We start from the raw sequence: 10,940 nt of genomic DNA, 5'->3' as shown, positions 1-10,940 counted from the left end.
AACTAGAAACCTGGTGTATTAATTTGCTGAGCTTCACAAATGTCATTTTGATGAACTAGCTCCCCTACGAAATAAAGCTGGCCAGGTGGTGAATCTCAGCACTGTTCTCCCGTGTTAACCTTACGGAGATGACACCCAGCCTGGAATTGAGAGGAGCCTGGAATTTAGAGGAACTCCAGGGTGTTTTAGTTTATTTTGTTTTGTTTCAGTTAAGAACCCATCCAAGAAAATTTACTGTCATTCAAACAGGAATTTTCCCTGGGACCCTGGAAGCCCACACTCTAGTCAAGGCGATTCTTTCTTTAATGTTCTGTATCGCTTTCAGTACATGAAGGGTATTACTTTCCCAGTGCTACGGGGAGAGGTTCTTTATAGACCCAGTAAATCAGGGATAAGAACTAATTGAAACTTGCCTGCTATACCTTTGTGGGCTGAGTCTTGCAACAGGAAGGCAAACAGCCAGCAATTAAAATGCTAATACAGGGCTCACCCCAGTTGGGTACTCCTGCCAGAACGCAATGGGCAGCTCCAGGAGAATTCATAACAGCCAGCCTGGACTGGGCTTAATTTAAAAGCCATCGATTTATCAGAGCTGCAAGCAACACTTTAAGAGATATTTTGCAAATGGAAAATAACAATAAAAATAACAATAATAATAATAAAAGAACTGATTGTTAAGAAGCAAACCAAATTATTCTCAATGAACTGAGTGTAGACAGCTCAGCTGTTTAGGATTTGGTACAAACGGAGCCAGCATCTTGGGTTTAGCTACCTCAGGCTAGCTTTTTAGGGGGCCTGGCCAATAGAAAAAGCAGCGGATGCAATATACAAAGACTCAGGACTGAAATGTTACTGAGACAAGTGAAATGCAGAGGTGAACAAGGAAACAGGATTTGGCCCCAGATAGCTGAGGCCCCATATGCGTGCATGCTAAGTTGCTTCAGCCGTATCTGACTCGCTGCGACCCTATAGACTATAGCCTGCCAGGCTTCTCCCGGCAAGAATACTGGAGTGGGTTGCCATTTCCTTCTCCAGGGGATCTTTCTGACCCAGGGATCAAACCTGTGTCTCCTGCATTGCAGGCAGATTATTTACCACTGACCCAAGGGGAAGCCCTGAGGTGCATAGGAAAGGAATAAATTCAGTGAGTCCAGAAGCTTACATCTTCCCATACAAAGAATACTAAATTCCTTAACTTGATATCTGATCTTTGATGTTCAGACTGCCTACTCCCTTTCTTTCAAACTTGTATGTAGCCTGACTCCCCCAACTCCAGCCTCCTCGGAGCAGTTTTCTCAGAGCTGCAGGGATGCTGTCTCCTGGGCTCAGAGTCCTAAACATTCCCATCAAATAAAACAGCTCTCTACTCTCAGGTTGTAACTCTATTTTTCAGTCAACACAATGCAGAGGACAAGGCTTCCATATCCCGTCCAGGATCTAAGATTCCACAAGCCTCAGGGCAGTTAACCCGTTTCTTGTACCTACTGAGCCCCCAAGCTCTGGAGCCTGTGTACTGCAACTGGAGAGCCCGCACGCAGCAGTGAGGACCCCGCATGACATAGCTAGGACCCAATGCAACCAAATAAATAAACAAATGAAAAAAAAATCACTCTCCTTGCTAGCTCTTGATGTGGGACAAGTACAACAGAGGATGAGATGACTGGATGGCATCACCGACTCAATGGACATGGGTTTGGGTGGACTCCGGGAGCTGGTGATGGACAGGGAGGCCTGGCGTGCTACGGTTCACAGGGTCGAAAAGAGTCGGACACGACTGAGTGACTGAACTGAACTGAACTGAGCACAGTAGTTGTACAGAAAGATTGTTCACATAATGAACTATTATTACTAACATCATTATTAGTCTCTCCCTTCTCAGGCGTCCCACCCTCACTTGTTATGTTTTGCTGCCTTAGCTGCTGTCCCTCTGCTTTGTACCTATTTGGTTTTTCTCCCCAAAGCCGTACATCATGATTCCATTAGGAATCTCAGCTCCCACCTCACAGCCCATGGGCCAGTCCTGTATGGCCTCACACTCAACTGCTTCCCAGGAGGAAGGTCAACCAAAAACTTTCCTCCTACTGATGGCAGCTTGTGAGCAACATTCTGAATAAACTCCAATTTAATTCAAAAACATGCATCCAGTATCCGTCATGGGTAAGGCACCATGATGGCCACCATGGTGCTGCCCGTAGGTATTTCTTCACTTTGATATTAGATGGTCCGGTAAGCAAAACAGTGCCCCACACACACAAAGACACCCACATTCTAATCTCCAGAACCTGCAAATATGCTGCCTTGCATGCCCAAGAGATTCTGCAGATGTAATCAACTTAAGACACAGTCATATAGGATTAGGGCAAGCCCTGAATCCAAAGACTGGTGGCCTCATAAGGAAAGAGATTTGGAGACAGAGACACAGGAGAAGAGTCCACTTGACAATGTGATGCAGATGTATGCTAAAGAACACCAAGGATGGATGGTCACTTCCAGAAGCAAGAAGCAACCAAAAAGGGCCCTCCCCTAGAGCCTTCAGGGACAGCATGGCCCTGCCAACACCTTGAACCCCAGAACTGTGAGAGAATATATGTCTGTTGTCTTCAGCCACCCACTTTGCGGTGCTTTGCCATGGCCACCCTAGGAAACTAATACACTTAGCAACGCAAAGCTTTTGAGAATGAAACTCCTCTTAATAGGACAGGAAAGGTTCACTTCATTCACTCAGTCGTGTCCAACTCTTTGCGACCCCATGGACTGCAGCACGCCAGGCCTCCCTGTCCATCAACAACACCCAGAGCTTTCTCAAACTCATGTCCATTGAGTCGGTCATGCCGACTAACCATCTCATCCTCTGATGTCCCCTATTCCTCCCACCTTCAATCTTTCTCAGCATCAGGGTATTTTCCAATGAGTCAGTTCTTCAGGTGGTGAAAGTATTGGAGCTTCAGCTTCAGCATCAGTCCTTCCAATGAATATTCAGGACTGATTTCCTTTCTGATTGACTAGTCAATCAAAGAGGGATTGACTAGTCTCCTTGCCATCCAAGGGACTCTCCAGAGTCTTCTCCAACACCACAGTTCAAAAGCATCAAACCTTCCATGTTCAGCTTTCATTATGATCCAACTCTCACATCAGTACATGACTACTGGTTAAACTATAGCTTTGACTAGACAGACCTCTGCCAGCAGAGTAATGTCTCTGCTTTTTAATATGCTGTCTAGGTTGCTCATGGAGAAGGCAATGGCACCCCATTCCAATACTCTAGCCTGGAAAATCCCATGGACAGAGGAGCCTGGTAGGCTGCAGTCCATGAGGTCACTAAGAGTCAGACACGACTGAGCGACTTCACTTTCTCTTTTCACTTTCATGCATTGGAGAAGGAAATGGCAACCCACTCCAGTATTCTTGCCTGGAGAATCCCAGGGACGGGGGAGCCTGGTGGGCTGCCATCTATGGGGTTGCACAGAGTCGGACACGATTGAAGTGACTTAGCAGCAGCAGCAGCAGGTTGGTCATAGCTTTTCTTCCAAGGAGCAAACGTCTTTGGATTTCATGGCTGCAGTCACCATGAAATCTACAGTGATTTTGGAGCCCCAAAAATTAAGTCTGTCACTGTTTCCCCATCTATTTGCCATGAAGTGATGGGACCAGATGCCATGATCTTAATTTTTTGAATGTTGAGTTTTAAGCAGCTTTTTCACTCTCCTCTTTCACTTTCATCAAGAGGCTCTTCAGTTCCCCTTTTCTTTCTGCCATAAGGGTGGTGTCATCTGCATATCTGAGGTTATTGATATTTCTCCCGGCAATCTTGATTCCACCTTGTGTTTCTTCCAGTCCAGCATTTCTCATGATGTACTCTGCATTTAAGTTAAATAAGCAGGGTGACAATATACAGCCTTGACGTACTCCTTTCTGAATTTTGAACAAGTCTGTTGTTCCATGTCCGGTTCTAACTGTTGCTTCTTAACCTGCATACAAATTTCTCAGGAGGCAGGTAAGGTGGTCTGGTATTCCCATCTCTTTCAGAATTTTCCACAGTTTGTTGTGATCCACACAGCCAAAAGCTTTGGCTAGTCAATAAAGCAGAAATAGATGTTTTTCTGGAACTCTCTTGTTTTTTCAGTAATCCAACAGATGTTGGCAATTTGATCTCTGATCCCTGTGGCTTTTCTAAATACAGATTGAACATCTGGAAGTTCACGGTTCATGTATTGCTGAAGCCTGGCTTGGAGAATTTTGAGCATTACTTTGCTAGCATGTGAGATGAGTACAATTGTGTGGTAGTTTGAGATTTCTTTGGCATTGCCTTTCTTTGGGATTGGAATGAAAACTGACCTTTTCCAATCTTGTGGCCACTGCTGAATTTTCCAAATTTGCTGACATATTGAGTGCACCACTTTCACAGCATCATCTTTCAGGATTTGAAATAGCTCCACTGGAATTCCATCACCTCCACTAGCTTTGTTTGTAGTGATGCTTCCTAAGGCCCACTTGACTTTGCACTCCAGGATGTCTGGCTCTAGGTGAGTGATCACACCATCATGGTTATCTGGGTCATTAAGATCATTTGTGTATAGTTCTGTGCATTCTTGCCACCTTTTCTTAATATCTTCTACTTCTGTTAGGTCCATACCATTTCTGTCCTTTATTGTGCCCATCTTTGCATGAAATGTTCCCTTGGTATCTCTAATTTTCTTGAAGAGATCTCTAGTCTTTCCTATTCTATTGTTTTCCTCTATTTCTTTACACTGATCACTGAGGAAGGCTTTCTTATCTCTCCATGCTATTCTTTGGAACTCTGCATTCAGATAGATATATCTTTTATTTTCTCCTTTGCCTTTAGCTTCTCTTCTTTTCTCAGCTATTTGTATGACGTCCTCAGACAACCATTTTGCCTTTTTGTATTTCCTTTCCTTGGAGGTGGTCTTGATCACCACCTCCTGTACAATGTCACAAACCTTTATCCATAGTCCTTCAGGCACTCTGTCTATCAGATCTAACCCCTTGAATCTGTTTGTCACTTCCACTGTAGAATCATAAGGGATTTGATTTAGGTCATACCTGAATGGCCTAGTGGTTTTCCCCACTTTCTTCAATTTAACTCTGAATTTGGCAATAAGAAGTTCATGATCTGAGCCACAGTCAGCTCTCAGTCTTGTTTTTGCTGACTGTATAGAGCTTCTCCAAGATGGAGAAGCTTTTTGGCTGCAAAGAATATAATCAATCTGATTTTGGTATTGACCATCTGGTGATGTCCATGAGTAGCGTCTTCTCTTGTGCTGTTGGAAGAGGGTGTTTGCTATGACCAGTGCGTTCTCTTGGCAAAACTCGGTTAGGCTTCATCCTGCTTCATTTTGTACTCCAAGCCCAAACTTGCCTGTTATTCCAGGTATCTCTTGACTTCCTACTTTTGCATTTCAGTCCCCTATGATGAAAAGGACATCTTTTTGGTGTTAGTTCTAGAAGGTCTTATAGGTCATCATAGAACCATTCAACTTCAGCTTCTTTGGCATTAGTGGTTGGGACATAGACTAGGATTACTGTGATACTGAATGGCTTGCCTTGGAAATGAACAGAGATCATTCTGTCATTTTTGAGATTTCACCCAAGTACTGCATTTCAGACTCTTTTGTTTATGAGGGTTACTTCATTTCTTCTAAGGGATTCTTGCCCACAGTAGTAGATAGAATGGTCACCTGAATTAAATTCACACATTCCCACCCATTTTATTCACTGATCCCTAAATTGTTGATGTTCACTCTTGCCATCTCCTGTTTGACCACTTCCAATTTACCTTGATTTATGGACCTAACATTCTAGGTTCCTATGCAATATTGTTCTTTACAGCATTGGACTTTACTTCCATCACCAGTCACATCCACAACTGGGTGTTAATAAGCTGCAGCTAATTTAGGATGAAGCCTCCAAATACAACTTCTCCATGAACTGGAAGAACAGCAGCAATAGCCTGTGATACCATCTCTTCTAAACTTCATATATTTCAGTGTTTACCAATAATTTATGTGCCTCCTACAGGAGTCAAGCAAATCAAGTAGTTAAATAATGGGGGGAAATCAGGGTAGACATCACCAGGAGACCTTAGCTGAACTGTTCACCAGAGCTGAGCTAATAAACTCTCCTTGCACCAAAATCTCCACTTCCAGAAGAGAACACAGAGATGTTAGTAATCCTACAAATGACCTCAGGCTAATTAAATCAATAGTCCCTGCAAATGAGGTTTTTAAATGGAAGTGTTTTAAAGGCCTTAAATAAAAACTTGGATCCATCCCTACTGGGGAATGTTATCACATTTGAGGATAAATCCACAAGCAGAAGAGAGCAAGGGTTTCCCTGGTGGCTCAGTGGTAAAGAACCTATATGCCAATGCAGGAGACGCAACTCCCATCCTTGGGTTGGGAAGATCCCCTAGAGAAGGAAATAGCAACCTGCTCTAGTATTCTTGCCTGGGAAATCCCATGGACAGAGGAGCCTGGCAGGCTAAAGGCCATGTGGTCGCAAAGAATCGGACATGACTGAGTAACTAAACAACAAAAGGAAAGAGTAAGAGAAGGAAACAGAATTGTCTTCTGCTATCTAAAAACTCAGTTACCATTTGAACATGTTAAACTGAACACATAAAGACCCTTTTCTGTTCCATTGAACTTCCACATCCGTAAATCTTCCTCTGCAGTTACTATCAACCATGCAGGAGCCAACATGGAGAGCAAGGGGATTTGCCTTCCTGTGTGAAATGTGTCTGCACAGACTTCTCAAAATTTGTTAAGAATAGCTTGCTCTAAGACAGCCTATCTCTACAAAAAGAAAGAAAACAATCAGAATGATTTCCCTACTGACTCTGGGCCCAGGGTCAATGTCCTTGAATGTCTCTAACCTAGAGCAAATCTCTTCGCTTTCTAGACTGCCACTTATTCATAATATGGTTAATAATGATGTCTGCAGTAAGATGCTATCCTTGGATTTTAAATTGCACAATCTTATGCAAAGGCAATAAATTCCAGGGATACCAACAAGCATGCTTTTTGTCACATCTCAACCTCTCTGAGATCAAGATGCCCTACAATCCCTGCTCTACAACCTCCTACTGTACCGTGTATGATCCAACAACCACTGTCTCCCGAGTGATGGTCCCAGTGTAGTTGCCATCAGTTCAGTTCAGTCCAGTTGCTCAGTCGTGTCCAACTCTTTGCAACCCCATGAATTGCAGCATGCCAGGTGACGGACAGGGGTCCATCACCAACTCCTGGAGTTTACCCAAACTGATGTCCATTGAGTCGGTGATGCCATCCAACCATCTCATATGGTAGTTGCCAACACCTGTCCTCAAAACCCATCTTGACTGCTCACCTATCCTCACTGCTATTGAGTAGCATGCATGGTCCACCCTACATGACTGTATTTGCTGGTTACAGTGTCTTCAAAACGATGGCATGCAGGAGGAGAAGTTCATAGAACCTTGCTGGCCTTTCTGCTCAATTTTTCTGTAACCCTAAAACTAATCTAAAAGAAAGCTCTAGGGGGTGGGGGAAGTGGAGAATGGTTACTGTTCAATGGATACAGAGTTTCAGTTTTGCAAGACAAGAAGAGTTATGGAGATGGGCAGTGGTGATGGTTGCACAACAATATTAATGAACTATGAATTCCTAGGGGGAAAGAACAGCCTTTTAGACTCTGTATTTGCAGGATCTTTGTACAGTATCTCATAACATAAATAGTGCTCAACAAAGTTTGCCAAGTGAATGAACTGACACACCTTTAGTTCTATGATCACGACCGTTACTTTTGAGTTTCCATGGCTGGTGCTCGGTCACTGTCTTAGACAAATATATCACTTGCTTTATACCATGTGTTGCATAATCACTTAGAAAAACGCTGGCAAAGGAATCATTTTTATCTCAGAGTGTCCTTCAAACTGTCTGACTTTCCATGGTTTCAGAACAGGGGTTTCCTTTTTCCATTTCCATCCATCTTTTTTGTTTTTCCATTCATCCTGTAAATTCTCTCAAAACCCCTGGCCCAGGGTCACCGGGTGCTGGTGGAGAATAACTGTCCCAGTCATGTATTTTCTCCCATTCAGGATTACCTTGTATCATATTTCAATAGCTGGCCAGTTTAATCATCCCTACTTTCGGGAAAGTTTGGCTTGTGGATAAATCAAAGCAGCTCTGCAACAAGAGTCAGGGACAGACTAACTTCCTGGGAAGAACTTCCCTTTGCAAATATATTGCTCTCTTGGTCATAAACAAGGTCACTAGCAGTGCCTTTCACCTTGATGAGAAATTTAAAATTTCGAAAGGAAAAATTACCCTGCAGGCAGAGGGAATCTTAGCTCATCTCACAGAGTCTTTAAAAAAAAAAAAACACACATAATTCTCCATCATAAATTTGTCCTGGTTAACCCAAGAAGATCTGTGGTTTTTGATTTGTGTGACCAAACATCTTAAATCTCACTGCTAACTACAAGTCCCTAAATCTAACTGTTTTTGCTGACAAGAGAAGAAAATCTGGAAGGCCCAGACTTCGCAGACATTTTTCTTGGCTTTGGCATTTCCCACCGGTGGTTGTCAAGTTGATGCTGTCACTTTGATCACTTTGTTTGTTTGAACATGAGAATGTAAAAAAGGACAACGTTCACCCCCATCCTTCCTGTGAGTCTGAGCCATAGTCAGCAGTGTATGAAGGAAAGAGACCAGCGGGTGCCAGGAGAGGTGAGAGGAAGGGCTGGGAGCGGGTTCAGGAAATGATGGGAACCACAAACACGAGTGTGGCAGAATGCATCCTCCCAAACACCCATAGCAGCACTTCCAGTCCCACGGCTCCTCCACAACATTGTAGGGAACAACACTTCCCGTCAAAAAGGGAAATCTATTGACTTTGAACGTGGGAGGGACTTTGTGAATGCCTCGATGAATAGAAGCCATGGCAAGTAATGGTGCATGCCTGCCAAGCTATCATCAGAGACAGTCCTCTCTACTTTTCCCCCTCTCTCATCCTCTCTCTCTCTCCTCCCCCCACCACCTTGCCCTTGGAACCAGCCACAATATTTATACAAAGCTCAAACCACATAGAGAGGCCACATGGAGGGTGTTTCAGACGAGAGACCAACTCCAGATTGGCCCCAAATCCAGCATCAACTACTAAATATGTGACAGAGTAGCCTTTAGGAGATTCCAGCCCTGGGCTTCACCAGCTGATGCTGTAGTGGGTAAACACCAGGCATCTCACCAATTCCCACACAAACCGAAGATTCACGAGAAAAATATATGTTCATTTTCTAAGCCACTAAGTTTTGGGGTAATCTGTTCCACACCCGGAGTAACTGGATCAATATGGAGGCTGGAGACCAAGACTGGCCAAAGTGACACAAATGAGCCCGACCAAGGGACCACACGGAACCAGTTGGCAGGCACAACCAGTTATGAAGCAGAGTGCTAGAGCCAAGACCAATTTTGAAAGGTCATGAGATCAAGAAGACCTTTCTATTTCTGCACCTATAAGAAAAATCATTCTCATGATGGAAATCCATTTTCATAATCAACGGCTGTCTCTGCTGTGGTCAAGAATATTGTTGAGCCTCCAGTGTTAAATTTTTATTGGTCATGATTACACCATTAGGCCATCACTGTACCACAGTTCTCTCTCTGAAGCTCCCAATGACAGCCCCATCTACTGACCCACAGGTGCCTCAAATTCAGTATGTGAGGACAAGTCCATCTCCTTACCTCTGCAACTGTTACAACAAAACACTTCTGTAAGCCTCATGCTAACTCCGATCACAAAATTAGCAGACCTGAAAGGAAAAGGAGCCACTACCAAAAAATCGTCGTCAAATCAAAAAGACAGACAGCAAGAAAGAATGAACTTTAAACTACAAAATAATCAGAAAACAATAAAACGGCAGTAGTAAGGCTTTATCTATAAATAATTGCTTTAAACGTAAATGGATTAATTCTTAATCAAAAGACATAGCATGGCTGAATGGATTTTTTTAAAAGATCCAGGTATATGCTACCTGTAAGAGACTCACTTTAGGGACTTCCTTGGTGGCCCAGTGGATAAGACCCTGCACTCCCAATGCAGAGGGTTCAGGTTCAATTCCTGGTCAGGGAGCTAGATCCCACAGGCAACAGCTAAAGAGCAAAGACCCCCAGTGCCAGACTAAGACCCAGCTCAGTCACATACGTATTTTAAAAAAAAGAGAGAGAAATTCACTTTAATATTAAAGACACACATGAAAGTAAAGGAATGGAAAAAGATATTCAAGGCAAATTGTAACCACAAGAGAGCGGGGGTGCTATACTTAGACAAAATAGTCAAAAATTGTCACAGGGATAAAGAAGTTCATCACTGAGTGATAAAGTGGTCAATTTATCAAAAGAATATAAGATGGTGGCTCAGCTGGTAAAGAATCTGCCTGCAATGTGGGAGACCTGGCTTCGATCCCTGGGTTGGGAAGATCCCCTGGAGAAGGGAAAGGCTCCCCACTCCAGGATTCTGGGCTTCCCTGGTGGCTCAGAGGTTAAAGCGTCTGCCTCCAATGCAGGAGACCTGGGTTCGATCCCTGGGTCAGGAAGATCCCCTGGAGAAGGAAATGGTAACCCACTCCAGTATTCTTGCCTGGAGAATCCTATGCACGGAGAAGCCTGGTAGGCTACAGCCCACGGGGTGGAAAAGAGTCGGACACGACTGAGTGACTTCACAAAACACTATGCTGCTGCTGCTGCTGCTAAGTCACTTCAGTCGTGTCCGACTCTGTACAACCCCATAGACGGCAGCCCACCAGGCTCCCCCATCCCTGGGATTCTCCAGGCAAGGACACCAGAGTGGGTTGCCATTTCCTTCTCCAATGCATGAAAGTGAAAAGTGAAAGTGAAGTCACTCAGTCGTGTCCGACCCTCAGCGACCCCATGGACTGCAGCCTA

At 43.9% G+C, this 10,940-nt stretch overlaps 1 non-coding gene across 1 annotated transcript; it reads left to right on the top strand.

Annotated features, from left to right (window-relative positions):
* Positions 1-10,519: 10,519 nt before the first annotated feature.
* TRNAW-CCA (transfer RNA tryptophan (anticodon CCA)) lies at positions 10,520-10,592 on the top strand. Its single transcript has one exon. It is a non-coding gene; the product is annotated as a tRNA-Trp (tRNA).
* The last annotated feature ends 348 nt before the right edge of the window (positions 10,593-10,940 follow it).

This window comes from Bos mutus, chromosome 4 (genome assembly GCF_027580195.1).
Source record: "Bos mutus isolate GX-2022 chromosome 4, NWIPB_WYAK_1.1, whole genome shotgun sequence".
NCBI lineage: Eukaryota > Metazoa > Chordata > Mammalia > Artiodactyla > Bovidae > Bos > Bos mutus.
Note: the sequence above shows the minus strand (reverse complement) of the source record. Positions and strands in the feature narration are given on the sequence as shown.